Source organism: Macaca mulatta, chromosome 9 (assembly GCF_049350105.2).
Source record: "Macaca mulatta isolate MMU2019108-1 chromosome 9, T2T-MMU8v2.0, whole genome shotgun sequence".
Taxonomy (NCBI): Eukaryota; Metazoa; Chordata; class Mammalia; order Primates; family Cercopithecidae; genus Macaca; species Macaca mulatta.
Genome location: NC_133414.1, coordinates 131860547 through 131877096, shown reverse-complemented (window position 1 = coordinate 131877096; position 16550 = coordinate 131860547). Strand labels below are relative to the sequence as shown.

General features: G+C 41.8%; 1 protein-coding gene across 5 annotated transcripts in view; it reads right to left on the bottom strand.

Annotated features, from left to right (window-relative positions):
* INPP5F (inositol polyphosphate-5-phosphatase F) overlaps nt 1-16550 on the bottom strand; it is a 102332-nt gene that overhangs the window by 53214 nt on the left and 32568 nt on the right. Inside the window, exon 3 of one of the 5 annotated variants that reach the window (XM_028826924.2) lies at nt 4055-4178. The exons of the other annotated variants lie outside the window; for them this stretch is intronic. The gene's annotated coding sequence lies outside the window, so the exon portion shown is untranslated. The remainder of the gene's footprint in view (nt 1-4054; nt 4179-16550) is intronic. 5 annotated transcript variants of the gene reach the window in all.

Here is a 16550-nt window from a genome sequence, read left to right as displayed (position 1 = left end):
TTAAAAATTAGCCAGGCATGATGGAGCAACCCTGTAGTTCCAGCTACTCAGGAGGCTGAGAGTGGAAGGATCACCTGAACCAGGGAGGTCAAGGCTGCAGTAAGCCATGATCGCATCACTGCAGTCCAGCCTGGGCAACAAGAATGAGAGACACAGAAGGAAAGAGAAAGGGAAAGGAAAGAGAGACGAGAGAGAGAGAGAGAGAGAGAGAGAGAGAGAGAAAGATAGAAAGAGACAGAGAGAGAGAGAGAGAAAGAGAGAAAGAGAGAAAAAGAAAGAAAGAAAGAAAGAAAGAAAGAAAGAAAGAAAGAAAGAAAGAAAGAAAGAAAGAAAGAAAGAAAGAAAATTATATTTGACAATCCAGTTTCTTCCAGAAATAAATGGCAAAAAAAATTTTAGATTCTAGCATAATCAAATATATAAAATTTTTCTTTGACTGATTTTTCCCCCTAAGGAAACCTAAAGAGAATGTGAGTGAAGAAAAATTCCAACCACTTATCATGCCATTTTCCAAAGAAGAGAGAAATTAAGGTAGATAACTTAGATTATAACGTGTAGATATCTATTTCCTTACAAATTTTACTTCGTTTAGTTTTTTTATTTTTGATCTATATGTAAGACTGAAACAGTGAGGAAAAAAACTAACATCGAGCTTTACTATGTGCTGTATATTTTTCATTTGCTAAACCTCAGCCTCGTGGAAAAAGCATGAACTCTAGATGTAATATAAAAGGTTAAAAACTAACTATACATATTGTAAAGAAATGGAATATTATATATTTAGCAAAGTTTTTCAGACCTTGGGAAATCAATAATATATTAACAGATGGGAGTCCACTGATGTGGCCACATATAAATATATACATACACAAAAGCATTAATATAGGCCACTTTCATATATAATAGAAAAAAGGTGTCAGAACATTAGCAACAGGAGCAATAAGGTTTCTGGGACTAATTCCAATTAAGAAATGTCTAGGTTGGAAGTGGTACTCCCAGCACTTTGGGAGGCCAAGGCAGAGGGATGGCTTGGGCCCAGGGGTTCAAGACCGGCCTGGACAAAATAGCCAGACCCAGTCTCGAAAGAAAAGAAAAGAAAAGAAAAGAAAAGAGAAAAGCAAAACGAACGAACGAACTAAAGAAAGGTCTAATATCTATACGAAAAGCACCACAGAACTTTCATTTAGAGCATACAGAAAATAAATACGTGAAAGCACCATGCGCCTAGATGCACAGGTTCAGTATTTCAAGCTTGTTGGTATCTCTCAAATTAATATAGAAATTTAATGCAATTTCAATCAAAATTCTAATGGGAATTTTTTTTTTGGAGACGGAGTCTCACTCTGTCATCCAGGCTAGAGTGCACTGGTGCGATCTCGGCTCACTGCAACTTCCACCTCCCGAGTTCAAGCAATTCTCCTGCCTCAGCCTTCCGAGCAGCTGGGACTACAGGCGCCCACCACCACGCCCAGCTAATTTTTGTATTTTTAGTAGAGATGGGGCTTCATCATGTAGCCAGGATGGTCTCGATCTCTTGACCTTGTGATCCACCCACCTTGGCCTCCCAAAGTGCTGGGATTACAGGCGTGAGCCACTGAGCCCAGATGGGAAATTTAAATCTATTTTAAATTTCACTTGAAACACTACATGTGTAAAAATATCTAGTAAAAATTTAGAAAAGAAATTGAGACTATTTGTCTTCCCAGGCAGAATTACGGTAACGCCAGGCGTGGTGGCTCACACCTGTAATTCCAGCTACTTCGGAGGGTTAAATGATCTCTACTTTTTATACTTAGAATTAAAACAAGACAAATGTAAAGGTACAGCATCACTACTGTTTGGTAATTCTATTATCCATCAGGCATCATTTTACAATAAAATTTTTAAAAGCACCAAAGTAGGCTATGTATTTATTTGTCATCCACCAGGAAAAGAAATTTGGTTCAATTAAAGTGCCATTTTGAGATTCGGATATACACAGTATAACAAGGAATAAAAAAAAAAAATAGAATCTGGCAAGGCCTGACAGCATAAAGATTTTTTTTCCAACTTTTTAAACATATTACATTTTTGTTACAAGGTTACTAAATTGTAACCTTGCCTCTTCCAGGAAAAAAAGAGACTAGGAAACCTGACTTCCCCAGCAAGATAACAAAAACTGATTAGGAAGTGATTATCTTGAAAAGCATGACCAGGAGGGCAAGCTAAAACAATACTCCTGGAAAACATTCAATTGCTTGACTTAGAAAGTGACTCACTCAAAAGGAGATGAGCAATTGTAGGATAAAGATTTTCATACCACTTTACAAAAAAAATTTTTTCTCCTGCATTATGGTTCTCTGGAGAAACAGAACCAAAAGGATATATAAATAAGAGGAGATTTATTATTGGAATTGCTCACATGACTATAGAAGCCGAAAAGTCCCAACAATCTGCCATCCGCAAGCTGGAGAACCAGAAAAGCCTGTGGTGTTATTCAGTCCAAGTCCAGAGGAGTCAACGGTCAAAGTCGCAGTCCAAGTCTGAAGGGCCGAGAACTGGGAGGCTGAGAGTTTAAGTCCCAATCTGAGTCCGAAAGCTTGAGATCCGGGAGCTCTGATGTCCAAGAGCAGGAGAAGATGGATGCCCAGGCTCAAACACAGTGAATCCATACTTCCTTTTTGGTTCTGTTCCGGCCCTCAACAGATGGGATGATGCTCACCTCCACTGGTGAGGATGGGTCTTCTTTACTCAGTCCACCAACTCAAACCCAAGTCTCTTCTGGAAACACCCGCACACACATGACCAGAAATCATTTTGTACCAGCTTTCTGGGCATCCCTTCCCAGTGAAGTTGACACAAAAAATTAAACATCATTGCCAGATCCAGTGGTGTGTGCCTGTAGTCCCAGCTACTCAGGAGGCTGGGGCAGGAGCATCACTGGAGCCTGGTAGCATAGTGAGACACTGCCTCAAAAAGTAAATAAATATAAATAAAAATTTTTAAATTAACTGACTCCCTACTCATGACCTTACCTCTAAGGGGTACTGCAACTACATATTTCTAGACATGGCTAACCATCCTACTGACATACAGAAAAGATATACATTTAATCCACCAATGCATGTCCAGCATTTTTATTTTTATTAACATTATATAGGGAATATATGAATATATCCCATTTTTTGAAAGTTCAAACACTACATATAAATCTGAAGTTCTCTTTGACCACTATTCCCCACTCCATGGAAATGCTTTAAACCTAATCCAAACCCTGCTTTCTTAGTTCTCTCACATAAGGAAAACAGGAGAAATGGAAAGTAACCAGTTACTTTGGCACTAGTCCTTTTAATTTTACTTGAGAACTTAAAATGACTTATGTTCACAGCATACAACCATAATTTATTTTGTAGGCTCTATTTTCACTGCTCTTTTAAACACTTTGCAATTTATCTCTATAAACATTCATGTGAGGAACAAAGGCAAAAAGGAAGAGAAGGTGCATTTACTAATGAGTCTCAGGTGTTTACTTCCTTTAGTATGCTCTAACACTGCACACTACATTCCTGAGGCCAAGATTACCTTTCCTAGGTCCACTGGAACAGTCACAGAGAAGCTGGGAAATGGTCAGAGAGCACCCATCAGCCTGAACACTCACATGGTTGTGCGATTATGACTTGAGGAGCTAGCACAGGAGAATTCATAATTTTTTTATTTTCTTTCTCTCCCTTTTAAGAGACAGGATTCTCATTATATTGGCCAGGCTGGAGAGCAATGGTTATTCACAGGCTTGACCCCACTACTGATCACAGCATGGGAATTCTGACCTGCTCCGTTTCTGATCTGGGCCAGTTCACTCCTCCTTAGGCAACCCGGTCATCTCCTCTCCCAAGAGGCTGCCGTGTTTGATGCCAAACTTAGTGCAGACACCCAATCAGCATAGCTCACCCCAGCCCAGAACTCCTGGGCCCAAGTGATCCTCCCACCTTAGCCCTCTGGTAGCTAGGACTATAGGTGTGTGCTACCACACTTGACAAGAATTTATAATTATATTGACCCATCAACAAATACTAACCCAAAGACAGAGGTGCATACTATATACTCCAAAGTCTTTTGTAGCATAATATTCAAATACAAGGATTTCTTGAAGAGCTTCTGCAGATTATGCTCAAAGCGTCACAGAAGAGTCTGTATTCGCACTGGATACATCAGAGGATGGAGACATGTTGGTAAAGAAGGAAAAAAATAATCTGAAAAGGGGAAAAGTCTGATCACCTTTCCTTTCTTCTCTGTCCCATTGCCAACAGGAATACTCACGTTCCTCTGTCATTTCAAATTGACAGTCTAAACTAAAAAACGTAAGCCAAATTACTCACTGCTTTATATATATATATATATATATAGAGAGAGAGAGAGAGAGAGAGAGAGAGAGAGAGAGAGCGCGAGAGAGCGAGCTGGTTTTAAGGTTATGCTTAGGTGCATACAAATTTCAAACTGTTCTACCCTTCGGGTGACTTGAAAATTTTGTTATTTTTGAAATGATTCTCTCTCTCTACTTCTTGCCTTAAATTCTACTTTGATATTAGCACAGTGACACCAGTTTTTGTTAGGCTAATGTTCGCAGTTTCTATGCTTTTACTTTCTGTATTCATATATCCAAGGCATTTGTCTTGAAAGCAAGCATGTAGATGGATTTTATTGTTTTTCTAGTATAAATATCTTTGGTTTTTAATAGAAGCATTAAGTCTACTCATTTGTTATGTAATGACTGTCATATTTAGGAATCAAACTATCATCTTACTATTTGTCCCATTTGTTCCATACATACCTTTTCTTGCCTTCTTTTAGATTAAGTTTTTAAATCATTATGATTCTGCTTTTCCCCTTTATGAGCTTTTTACAATATTATTCTGTTAGTGGTTACACTGTAGGGGATAACACGAACCCTAATTTACAAAAGCCTAATGTAAATTCGTACTTTTTCCAGCTGCTGGACAGTGAAAGGACTTAGATACCAACTCCTTTTAACTCCCCACTGTTACTATTATTGTTGTGTATTTTAATTCTACATTTAAAGTTAAGCCCCATATATGATGACAAATTCACTTAAATTTACTATTTCCCCTTTCCATTGATCTTCATTTCTTCCTACCCCTCCATGCTCCCATCTGGAATCATTTTCCTTTTGCCTGAACATCTCTCTATTTTTGTTTTTGGGGGTGGGGGGTGGGACAGAGTCTCGCTCTGTTGCCCAGGCTGGAGTACAGTGGCACAATCTTGGCTCACTGCAACCTCTGCTTCCCAGATCCAAGCGATTCTCCTGCCTCAGTCTCCCGAGTAGCTGGGATTGCAGGCGCCCACCACCATGCCTGGCTAATTTTCATATTTTCAGTACAGACAGGGTATTACCATGTTGGACCAGGCTGGTCTTGAACTCCTGACCTCAGGTGATCCGCCCGCCTTGGCCTCCCAAACTCCTGGGATTATAGGTATGAGCCACTGCGCCCAGTCCTCTCTAGTATTTCTTTTAATGCAGAGACTCCTGGTGACAAATTCTCCCAGTTTTTGTTTGTCTCAAAATGTCTTTATTTTTCTTAATTTCTGAAGGTATAAAATTCTGGACAGGCCCTTTGATGACATCATTCCATTATCTTCTGGCTTCCATTGTTTCTATCAATGCTTATGCCTTTGAATTTAATGTGTATTTTTTTCTTTGGCTACTTTTAGGATATCCTCTTTGTCTTTACATTTCATCAGTTTTACTATGAAGTAACTGAGTGTGGTTTTATGTTTTTCCCCTTGGATTCAAAGTACTTCTTGAATCTGTGGCTTGTATTTATAGTTGGTTTTAGAAAATTCTTGGCCATTATCTCATCAAATACTACTGCTGTCAGAAACAGAACCTCTGACTAGTTTTCTTGATCTCATTTTTAAAGTGTAGGAAATATCTGTAAATGACCCTGTGATGGTTAATTTTGTGGGTCAACTTGACTGGGAAGGGACGCCCAGATTGCTGGTAAAACATTATTTCTGGGTTTGCGTGTGAGGGTATTTCCAGAAGAGATTTGCGTTTGAATTGGTAAACTGAATAAAGACTGCCCTCACCAATACAGATGGGCATCACCTGATCCACTTAGTGCCAGAATAGAACAAAAAGGCAGAGGATGGGCTACCTTGCTCTCTGAGCTGGGACATCATCATCTCCTGCCTGCAGACATCAGTGCTCCTGGTCGTCAGGCCCTTGGATTCCAACTGAGACTTACATCATTGACTCCCCTGGTTCTCAGTTATTTGGGTTTGGACTAGAACTATACCACCAGCTTTCCTGGTTCTCCAGATTGCAGATGGCAGCCTCCATAATCACATGAGCCAATCCCTTATAATAATTATCCCTAAATAACAAATCTCTGTATATAATAATCTCTGTATAGATGTTAAATCTCTCTATACACACACACACACACAGTTTACCCCTGAACAATGCAGGAGTTAGGGATGCTGACTCCCCATGCACATACAACTTTCGGCCAGGCATGGTGGCTCACACCCATAATCCCAGCACTTTGGGAGGCCAAGACAGGTGGATCACCTGAGCTCAGGAGTTTGAAACCAGACTGGGCAACATAGCAAAACCCCATCTCTACAAAAAAAATACAAAAATTAGCCAGGTACCATGGCATGCACCTGTAGTCCCAGCTACTCGAGAGACTGAAGCGTGAGAATTGCTGGAACCTAGGCAGTTGAGGCCGTAGTGAGCTGAGATCGCTCCATTTCACTTCAGCCTAGGCAACAGAGCAAGATCCTGTCTCAAAAACAAAAACAAAATCCACATACAGCTTTTGACACCCCAAAACTTAACTATGAAAAGTCTACTACTGATCAGAAGCCTAACATAAATAGTTGATTAACACATACTTTGTATGCTATATTATATACTGTATTCTTACAATAAAGTAAGCTAGGCTGGGCACGGTGGCTCACACTTGTAATCCCAGCACTTTGGGAAGCCCAGGCAAGTGGATCACCTGAGGTCAGGGGTTCGAGACCAGCCTGGCCAACATGGTGAAACCCCATCTCTATGAAAAATACAAAAGATTAGCTGGGCATGGTGGCAGGCACCTGTAATCCCAGCTACTTGGGAGGCTGAGGCAGGAGAATCACCTGAACCCAGGAGGCAGAGGTTGCAGTGAGCTGAGATCGTGCCACTGTACTATAGCCTGGGCGACAAGAGGGAAACTCTGTCTCAAAAAAAAATGAACATATGAATAAAGTAAGCTAGAGAAAAGAAAATGCTATTAAAAAAAACCACAAGGGGCCAGGTTTGGTGGTTCACACCTGTAATCACAGCACTTTGCAAGGCCAAGACAGGCGGATCAGCTGAGGTCAGGAGTTCAAGACCAACCTGGCCAACAAGGTGAAACTCCATCTCTACAAAAAATTAGCCAGGCATGGTGGTACATGCCTGCAATCCCAGCTACTTGGGAGGCTGAGGTAGGAGCATTGCTTGAACCTGGGAGGCGGAGGTTGCAGTGAGCTGAGGTCGCCCTATTGCATTCCAGCCTGGGCAACAAGAACGAAACTCAGTCTCAAAAAAAAAGAAAGAAAGAAAGAAAACCATAAAGAAGAGAAAATGTATTTACTACTCATTAAGTGGAAGTGGATCATTACAAAGATCTTCATCCTTATCTTCATGTTGAGTAGGCTGAGGAAGAGGAAGGAAGAGAAGGGGTTGGTCTTGAGGTCTCAGGCATTGCAGAGGCAAAAGAAAATACATTATACATGAACCCACAGAGTTTAAACTTGTGTCGTCCAAGGGTCAACTCTGTGTGTGTGTGCGCGCACATGAGTGTGTGCATGCATGTGCGCATATATACACTATTGGTTCTGGAAAGCCCTAATAAAGATTTTGGTACCAAACAGCAGGGGTGCTGCTATAACAAACATCTAAAGATGTGGAAGCAGCTTTGGAACTGGGTAATGGGTAGAGGCTGGAAGAGTTTGGAGGTGCATACTATTAGAAAAAGCCTACACTGCCCTGCATGAACCTTTAAAGGTGATGCTGGTGAGGACTCAGAAAGAAGAGAGATGAGCTGTAGAAAAAGCCTCAATCTTCTCAGAGAATTCCTAAGTAATCCTGAGCAGAATGTCAGTAGAAAACATGAACAGTAAAGAGCATTCTGATGAAGTCTCAGATTAAAATAAGGAATGTGTTACTGGACAATATGGAGATGATCCTTGTTATAAAGTGGCAAAGAACTTGGTTGAAGTGTGTGCATGTTCTAGTATTTTGTGGAAGGGAGGACTTAAGAGTGCAATTGGATATTTACCTGAAGCAATTTCTAAGCAAAATGTCAAAGGTGCAGTTTGCCTCCTCCTGCCTGATTATAGTAAAATGCGAAAAGAGAGCTATGACTTAAAGACAGAATTGCTAAGCAAAAATGAAGTAGAACTTAAAGATTTGAAAAGTTCTACCCAGACTACAGAAGTTTTAAAAAAGGCCTGCTCAGGGGAAAACACTACAGGTGTGCCCAAGTCCCTCTGATAAGGAGAGCAATATGGGTGTGAACCATGGACTTGATAAGCCACTTCAGCAGGAGAACAGCCAGTGTGAGATGAAAGGGAATGAACTGGGAAGGAATGAAGGATGGCTGTCGGTCTTCCTGGGTTTTACAGGCCAGAACCACAGAGCTTTTTGGCAGAGAATGTGCACTATTCTTCAAGACAAGGGCAGAACAAGTCCAAAGGTGATTAAGAGATCATCAGGGCTGCTTCCTTGGTTTCAAAAGGGGTAGGCGGGGACTGCCTTATTCAACAGGCAAGATGGTCTCTGCCAGACGACATGGGGATAGGAACAACCAGCAGGGCCCTAGGGGCACAACCCTTCCTGGGTAGAGCTGTGGAGGCAGGCCCCCCACCTCAGCAGGTCTGGAAGGTAGAACCTCTACCACAGTGGGCCTGGAGTGCAGAACAAGGACTCAGTGAAGATTATTCTCGAGCCTTAAGATCTCAAGGAGTTTGCCGTATAGTTTGGACTTACAAGGGCTCCACTGCCCCTTTCTTCTTTCCTATTTCTCTTTTGAAAATGGAAATATCTAGCCCAAGTATGTCCTACCATTGTATTTTCTAAGTACATAACTTGTTTGGTTTCACAGGTTTGCAGCTGAAGAGCAATTTGCCTCAGAATGAATCATACCCTGAGCGTCACCCACATCTGAGTTAGATGATATTTAAACGAGACTTTGGATTTTTTACTTTAAGAGTTGATGCTGGAATGAGTTAAGAGTTTGGGAATGTTGGGATTATAATGAATGTATTTTGTATATGAGAAGAGCATACTTTTGGGGGGACAGGGCAGAATGTTATAAGCTAAATCTTTATGTCCCCCCAAATTCATACAGTCACCCCTCAGTATCTGCAGGAGATTGGTTCTAGAACCCCCTATAGATACCAAAATCCTCAAATGTTCAAGTCCCTTATCCATCAATACTTCCATATATCTGCGCACATCCTCCTGTATACTTTAAATCATCTCTAGATTACTTATAATACCTAATACAATATAAATGCTGTTTAAATAGTTGTTATATTATTTTTATTGGGTTTTTTTTCCTGAATATTTTTGATCTGCAGATGTGGAACCTACAGATAGGGAGGACCGTGACTATGTTGAAATCCTAATCCCCCATGTTATGGTATTTGGAGGTGGGGCTTTTGGTAGATGATGAGGTTATTAGGGCTCCACCATCACAAATGGGATTAGTACCCTTATAAATGAGACCCAGGAGAGCTCCCTCACGCCTCCTGCCATGTGAGGACTCAGTGAGAAGAGGCCATCCATGAATAAAAGGCAGCCCCTCACCAGACATCAAATCTGCTGGGGCTTTGATTTTAGGCTGCCCAGCCTCCAGAGCCATCAGAAATACATTTCTGTTGTTTATAAGCCACCTAGTCCATGACATTCTGTTATAGCAGCCAGAACAGACAAAGAGACAAGTATTACACACAGTTGACCCTTGAATAACACAAGTTTGAACTGCAAGGGTCCACCTACATGGAGATTTTTTCCAATCAAATGCAGATTGAAGACAGCATTCGTGGAATGAGAAACCCACATAAACAGAGTCAACTTTTCATATATGGAAGTTCGACGGAGCCAACTTCGGGACTTGAGCATGCATGGATTTTGGTATATGTGGGTAGTCCTGGAACCAATCCCTCCCCCTCATACCAAGAGACAACTGAACTATAATATTAACATGCTAAGAGAAATAATTAGGAAAATATCTTGGTAGTTTATCCCAAGGCATATTATGCTCCAATTATGCTCCAATTTTATTTACAAATCTTTGGTAGGAATGTAAATTGAGTCCTAAGTGTACATAAAACCTACTTCATTGATACCTGCTACATAAGTTATTAACTGCCTATTTAGCACTTTCAAGTGAATAGAACGTGAGTCTATAAAGTAGGTTTTATGCACACTTATGCATGAATTTAAATTTCAACTAAAAATATGAATTCACAGTACGTTTAGTGAGTTTTTCTGTTTTATATTTAAAGCCATGTCTTTAAAAAAAAAAAAAAAAAACTACATTAAGAGAAATGTTTCATCCCCCCTAGTGGAAGTAGAGCACCATATATCCCTGGTTATATTTCAGGGAACAACATACATCAAGTAAATGGAACAAGTAATGCCACCACCACGCCAGTGCTGGCTTGTTCAACGTCAGGTACCTAATAGCTAAAAGTACATCACATTAGGCTTCTAATGCTCTCAGTGACTAAAGAGCTAACTATTAATTTGTTCATCTTCTAAACATAGCAGCTATTCCATGTTTCCTGACTGGTTGTTCTGTTCCTTACTAAAGTTTCCTAAGTCTAGGTTTATAGAAAACTGACAATGACTCACAGGGAGAGCATCTAGAGCAAGAGACATTTTTAATACGCTCTATTTCAAAAGTACCAAATGGTGCAATTAGATGTATATTCTGCTTAGCCTGTAAAGCTTAAGACTGTAGTTAAATCCCTAAATAAATCTTCCATAAAATGAAATAATCTTGAAATAATCTATTATACTCTATAAAAAATATAAACTCTTGTATCTATAAGAAATAGAAAAGTCTTAGAAAACTAGAAAAGCCTAACGTATTAAGTACTGTTAGGCAAAATGATCTTCTATATAAAAATGTATTTTCCAGATAACTACAGCTTATCCCCCTAAAATACTAAAATGTTTTCCTGTATGTTTATTGAAACCTTTAATACTTTCCTACCCATTAAACTCCAGCATACTAAAGACAATCAGGATTTTTACTCATGATGCGAGTTAATCATCATAAAGATAAATTAATGCTTTGAAAAGTGACATAAAAATGCTTCAAGGTTGGAGGTGATTGGTCCGTACACAAAGGGAATCAGGCCCACAGGTTGTAACAAACCTGCTATCCAAGTCAATTAAATAACCTTCATTTTTTGCTGTCAATTGTTGTTACCGGCCAAGCCTAAGTAAGCGAGAACTCAACATATTTGTCGAGAATCTCCTTTCTTAAACACAATTAGCCTTGACAATAATTTGAATGGAATTACTTTTAAATGTTCAGTAAGATAAAAAGTCCAAAAAGTAATACAAAGAAGGAAATAAATACAGAAAGCACCTGTATAGGTGGCCCACGCTGTCATTTTTACCTTAATAATCCTTCTTTTCTTATTTTTATTTATTTATTTTTTTTGAGACGGAGTCTTGCTTATTGCCCAGGCTGGAGTGCAGTGGTGTAATCTTGGCTCACTGCAAGCTCCACCTCCTGGGTTCATGCCATTCTCCTGCCTCAGCCTCCCAAGTAACTGGGACTACAGGTGCCAGCCACCACACCCAGCTAATTTTTTTTTTTTTTTTTTTTTTTGTATTTTTAGTAGAGACAGGGTTTCACCGTGTTAGCCAGGATGGTCTCGATCTCCTGACCTCGTGATCTGCCTGCCTCAGCCTCCCAAAGAGAAGGGATTACAGGCATGAGCCACCGCGCCCAGCCTCTTAGTTTTATTTTTTAAGAGATGGGGTCTCACTAGATTGCCCAGGCTGGAGCGCATGGCTATTCGCAGGCATGATCATAGCACACAGCAGCCTCGAGCTCCTGGCCTCAAGCAGTCCTCTTACCCTCAGCCTCCCAAGTAGCTGGGACTACAGGCACACGCCACTGTACCCAGCTTTCCTTCCCTCTTTCTGAGGCTAAAAACCAAACCTTTAACAACGCTGCTATTGAAATCACTGAGGAAAACTGGAGTATAACAACAAATGGGCCGGGCGTGGTGGCTCACGCCTGTAATCCCAGCACTTTGGGAGGCTGAGGCAGGCGGATCACGAGGTCAGGATATTGAGACCATCCTGGCTAACACAATGAAACCCCGTCTCTACTAAAAATACAAAAAATCAGCTGAGCGTGGTGGCGGGCGCCTGTAGTCCCAGCTACTCAGGAGGGTGAGGCAGGAGAATGGCGTGAACCCGGGAGGCGGAGCTTGCAGTGAGCTGAGATCCCACCACTGCACTCCAGCCTGGGCTACAGAGCGAGACTCCGTCTCAAAAAAACAAAAAAACAAAAAAACAAATGGGTTTATAACTAGAAAAAGGAATGACAGTGGAATAGCACATGAGGCACGCCGGCCTGCTTCTCAAGTATCTCTCTGCCTGAAAATATAAAAGTCTGCCATGCCACTTAGAGATATGCTCAAGAACAAGAAGCGTACTTGTGTAACTACGCTCTGGGGAGCTCAGAACTGTGGGTCACATTCATGTGACTTGTTCAAGCATCACTTCTACCATGGAGGTGGAACCATCCACACCAAGGAGACGGGCTCAAGACTAGGAACAAGGGAGGTGGGAAATTCTGAAGCACAAAATGTAGGGACAAGCTGAGAGGAGCAAAGAGAGAAGGATGAAGCACTCAGCATCTAGGTACCTGAGAGGAAAGGAAAAGGAACAGGAGAGAAGCAAAAACAAGATGAATGAGAAGATACCGGAGAATGTAATCCTCTCACACCACTTAGCTGCCTGCGTCTAAGACTCAAGTCTGTTAAGAGAATGGGTCAGCTAAATTACAGTTAAAGAATCTTCGGCCGGGTGCGGTGGCTCACGCCTGTAATCCCAGCACTTTGGGAGGCCGAGACGGGCGGATCACGAGGTCAGAAGATCGAGACCATCCTGGCTAACACGGTGAAACCCATCCTGGCTAACACGGTGAAACCCCGTCTCTACTAAAAAATACAAAAAACTAGCCGGGCGAGGTGGCGGGCGCCTGTAGTCCCAGCTACTCGGGAGGCTGAGGCAGGAGAATGGCGTGAACCCGGGAGGCGGAGCTTGCAGTGAGCTGAGATCCGGCCACCGCACTCCAGCCTGGGTGACAGAGCCAGACTCCGTCTCAAAAAAAAAAAAAAAAAAAAAAAAAAAGAATCTTCTAAGGGTTAACCAGGAATCTGGCGGCCGATGAAAATCTTACTTCTAGGCCAGGCGTGGTGCCTCAGGCCTGTAATCCCAGGACTTTGGGAGGCCGAAGCAGGCAGATCACTTGAGGCAAGGAGTTCGAGACCAGCCTGGCCAACATGATGAAACCCTGTTTCTACTAAAAATACAAAAATTAGCCACCTTAGGGTGAGGCACGAGAATCGCTTGAACCAAGGAGGCAGAGGTTGCAGTGAGCCAAGATTGTGCCACTGCACTCCAGCCTGGGCTACAAGAGCAAGACTCTGTTTCAAAAAAAAAAAAAAAAGTAAATCTTACCTCTGAAAGTCAGTAACTCTGAGATCCTTCTGAGAAAATGAATATTAAATGACTGTATCTGAGGCTGGGCACAGTGCTCATGCCTGTAATCCCAGCACTTTGAAAGGCCAAGGCAGGCAGATTGCTTGAGCCCAGGAGTTCAAGACCAGCCTGAGCAACATGGCAAAACCCTGTCGCTATTAAAAAATACAAAAATTATCTGGGCACAGTGGCATGTGCCTGCATTCCCAGCTACTTGAGAGACAGATGGGAGGATCATTGGAGCCCAGTTAGGTCAAGGCTGCAGTGAACCATGATCATGCCACTGGATCATGCACTCCAGCCTGGGTAACAGAGTGAGACTCTGTCTCGAAAACAAAAACAAAACAAAAAAGACTGTATTTGGTTTTGTTTTGTTTTTGAGATGGAGTTTCGCTCTTGTCGCCCAGGCTGGAGTGCAATGGCATGATCTCGGCTCACTGCAACCTCTGCCTCCCGGGTTCAAGGGATTCTCCTGTCTCAGCCTCCCAAGTAGCTTGGATTACGAGCTACTAGGGAGGCTAGTAATGTTGGTCAGGCTGGTCTCAAACTCCCAACCTCAGGTGATCCACGTGCCTCAGCCTCCCACAGTGCTGGGGTTACAGGCGTAAGCCACTGCATGCAGCCAAAAAAGACTACATTTGATTTATATTTTAGATCACTTATATTTTGATAGAAATATTATGTTACAAGATATAAATTGTACCTCAAGATATATTTATATATAATTTACATATTATAAATGTCATCCATTGTAAGGAAACGAGTCCATGATTTCAATACATGTATAGAGTCAGGTAACCAGCATTACAACACCTACATGTTTTTAATTATGTGAGTTGTCAGTAGACAGTAAAACAACCTGCTTCTCCCACATAGAGCTGCACACAGGCAAACTCACATCTCAACAGAAGCAATAACTAAACGCTGTGTGCCACGACCCAGGCCTCCAGCAGAGGATGAAAGCTCTGCAGGGACGCTGTCAGACCCTCTTGTTTCTCTCCAACGTCCTTAAGGAGTGAGGTTTCCAACGGCGTTTAGGGCATGCACTAAAACAATGCTAGTGACACTCCATTCATTCACCACTAAAATATATAAAAATTCCATGTCACTAGTGCCATAGCAAAGTCTCCATAGACAGCAGAAGACTAAAATCAGTATTAAAATAATATGCATAATACACTTTACCATCTTAATGATTGAGAGATCGTCACCACTTCAAAAGTGAAAGAACAGCAGATGGCGAGTACTATTTTAATGAATGAGATCTACTTGAGTGAATTTTTGTCTAGGATTGTTCAGTACTATCAGTAGTAATTCAGTTAATTACTAAACAAAGAGTCTCTATTGCCACATTAATCAAGACTCCTGACAATTTTCTCTTCATCTAGTCCTGAATATATCGTGGGATATATTCCTTTACTAATGAATCTTTTTGCTTTTTATCTTTACTTCTTACCCTAATTGAGCTTATCCTCTTCTTAATCTTGAAAATACATTTTAACTTGAAGAGCTTTTGTGATCTATTTTAAATCTCCAGCCTAAAGCAGTCTTTGCCTGGATATCTGTGTGAAGATATGACTATACCCAGACATTACATAGAAAATGAAGAGAAGAAACACATCAATCATGTGGGCCTTTTGCACAGCTGCATACTCTGCCAAGAACCACCTCTCCTCTCAGTGCCTCCCCTCCCACCCCTGGCCCTGTCCATATGAGATGCTTTCCATCTTGGAACCCCAGCTCCACCCATATGAGATGCCTTCCAACCAGGAGCACCAGCTCCACCCATGAGATGCCTTCCAACCAGGAGCACCAGCTCCACCCATGAGATGCCTTCCAACCAGGAGCACCAGTTCCACGCATATGAGATGCCTTCCAACCAGGAGCACCAGCTCCACGCATATGAGATGCCTTCCAACCAGGAGCACCAGCTCCACCCATATGAGATGCTTTCCATCCAAAAGCCCCAGCTCCATCCAGTTGGGCTCTTCTGTCATACACACCACAGCACCCCACACTTGTCTTCAGATGATTACGTTTGTAATGGTAAAACTGTGTGACTGGTAATTAACATCTATCACTCAGATTCTGAGTCTAGGTTTCTAAAAGCTTCGACCTGCAGCCCCAGCACTGAGTACAGGCCATGGGGCACAGTAGGTACTCCGTAGATACTTGTTAAATCCATAAGTACTCGCTGAATATTTCTGAATTGCCCTGCAGTGGGCCAGCACAGAGAGACACAGCAGGTAAGCAGAACAGACATGGCCCCAACTGCTGTCTTCTTGGAGTTTATTTCCATGAGAAGACAGACAAAAAAGAAAAAGAAAAAATTAATATGTAATTACAATTGTCATATGAAATTGACTACCATTCTTTTTTTTTTTTTGAGATGAAGTCTCACTCTGTCACCCAGGCTGGAGTGCAGTGGCGAGATCTCAGCTCACTGCAGCATCCACCTCCCAGGTTCAAGCAATTCTCATGCCTCAGCCTCCCGAGTGGCTGGGATTACAGGCACATGGCACCGTGCCCGGCTAATTTTCGTATTTTTAGTAGAGATGGGGTTTCACTGTGTGGTCAGGCTGGTCTCAAATTCCTGACCTCAAGTGACCTGCCTGCCTCGGCCCCCCAAAGTGCTAGGATTACAGGTGTGAGCCACTGCGCGCCCGGCCTTGACTACCATTTTTATTTCCTCCTGGATACTACAATGAAGTTTTTTAATGTTGATTTTTCACAGATCCACACTTTTCTTTCACCTATTTGATACATTACACATCCCTCCTAC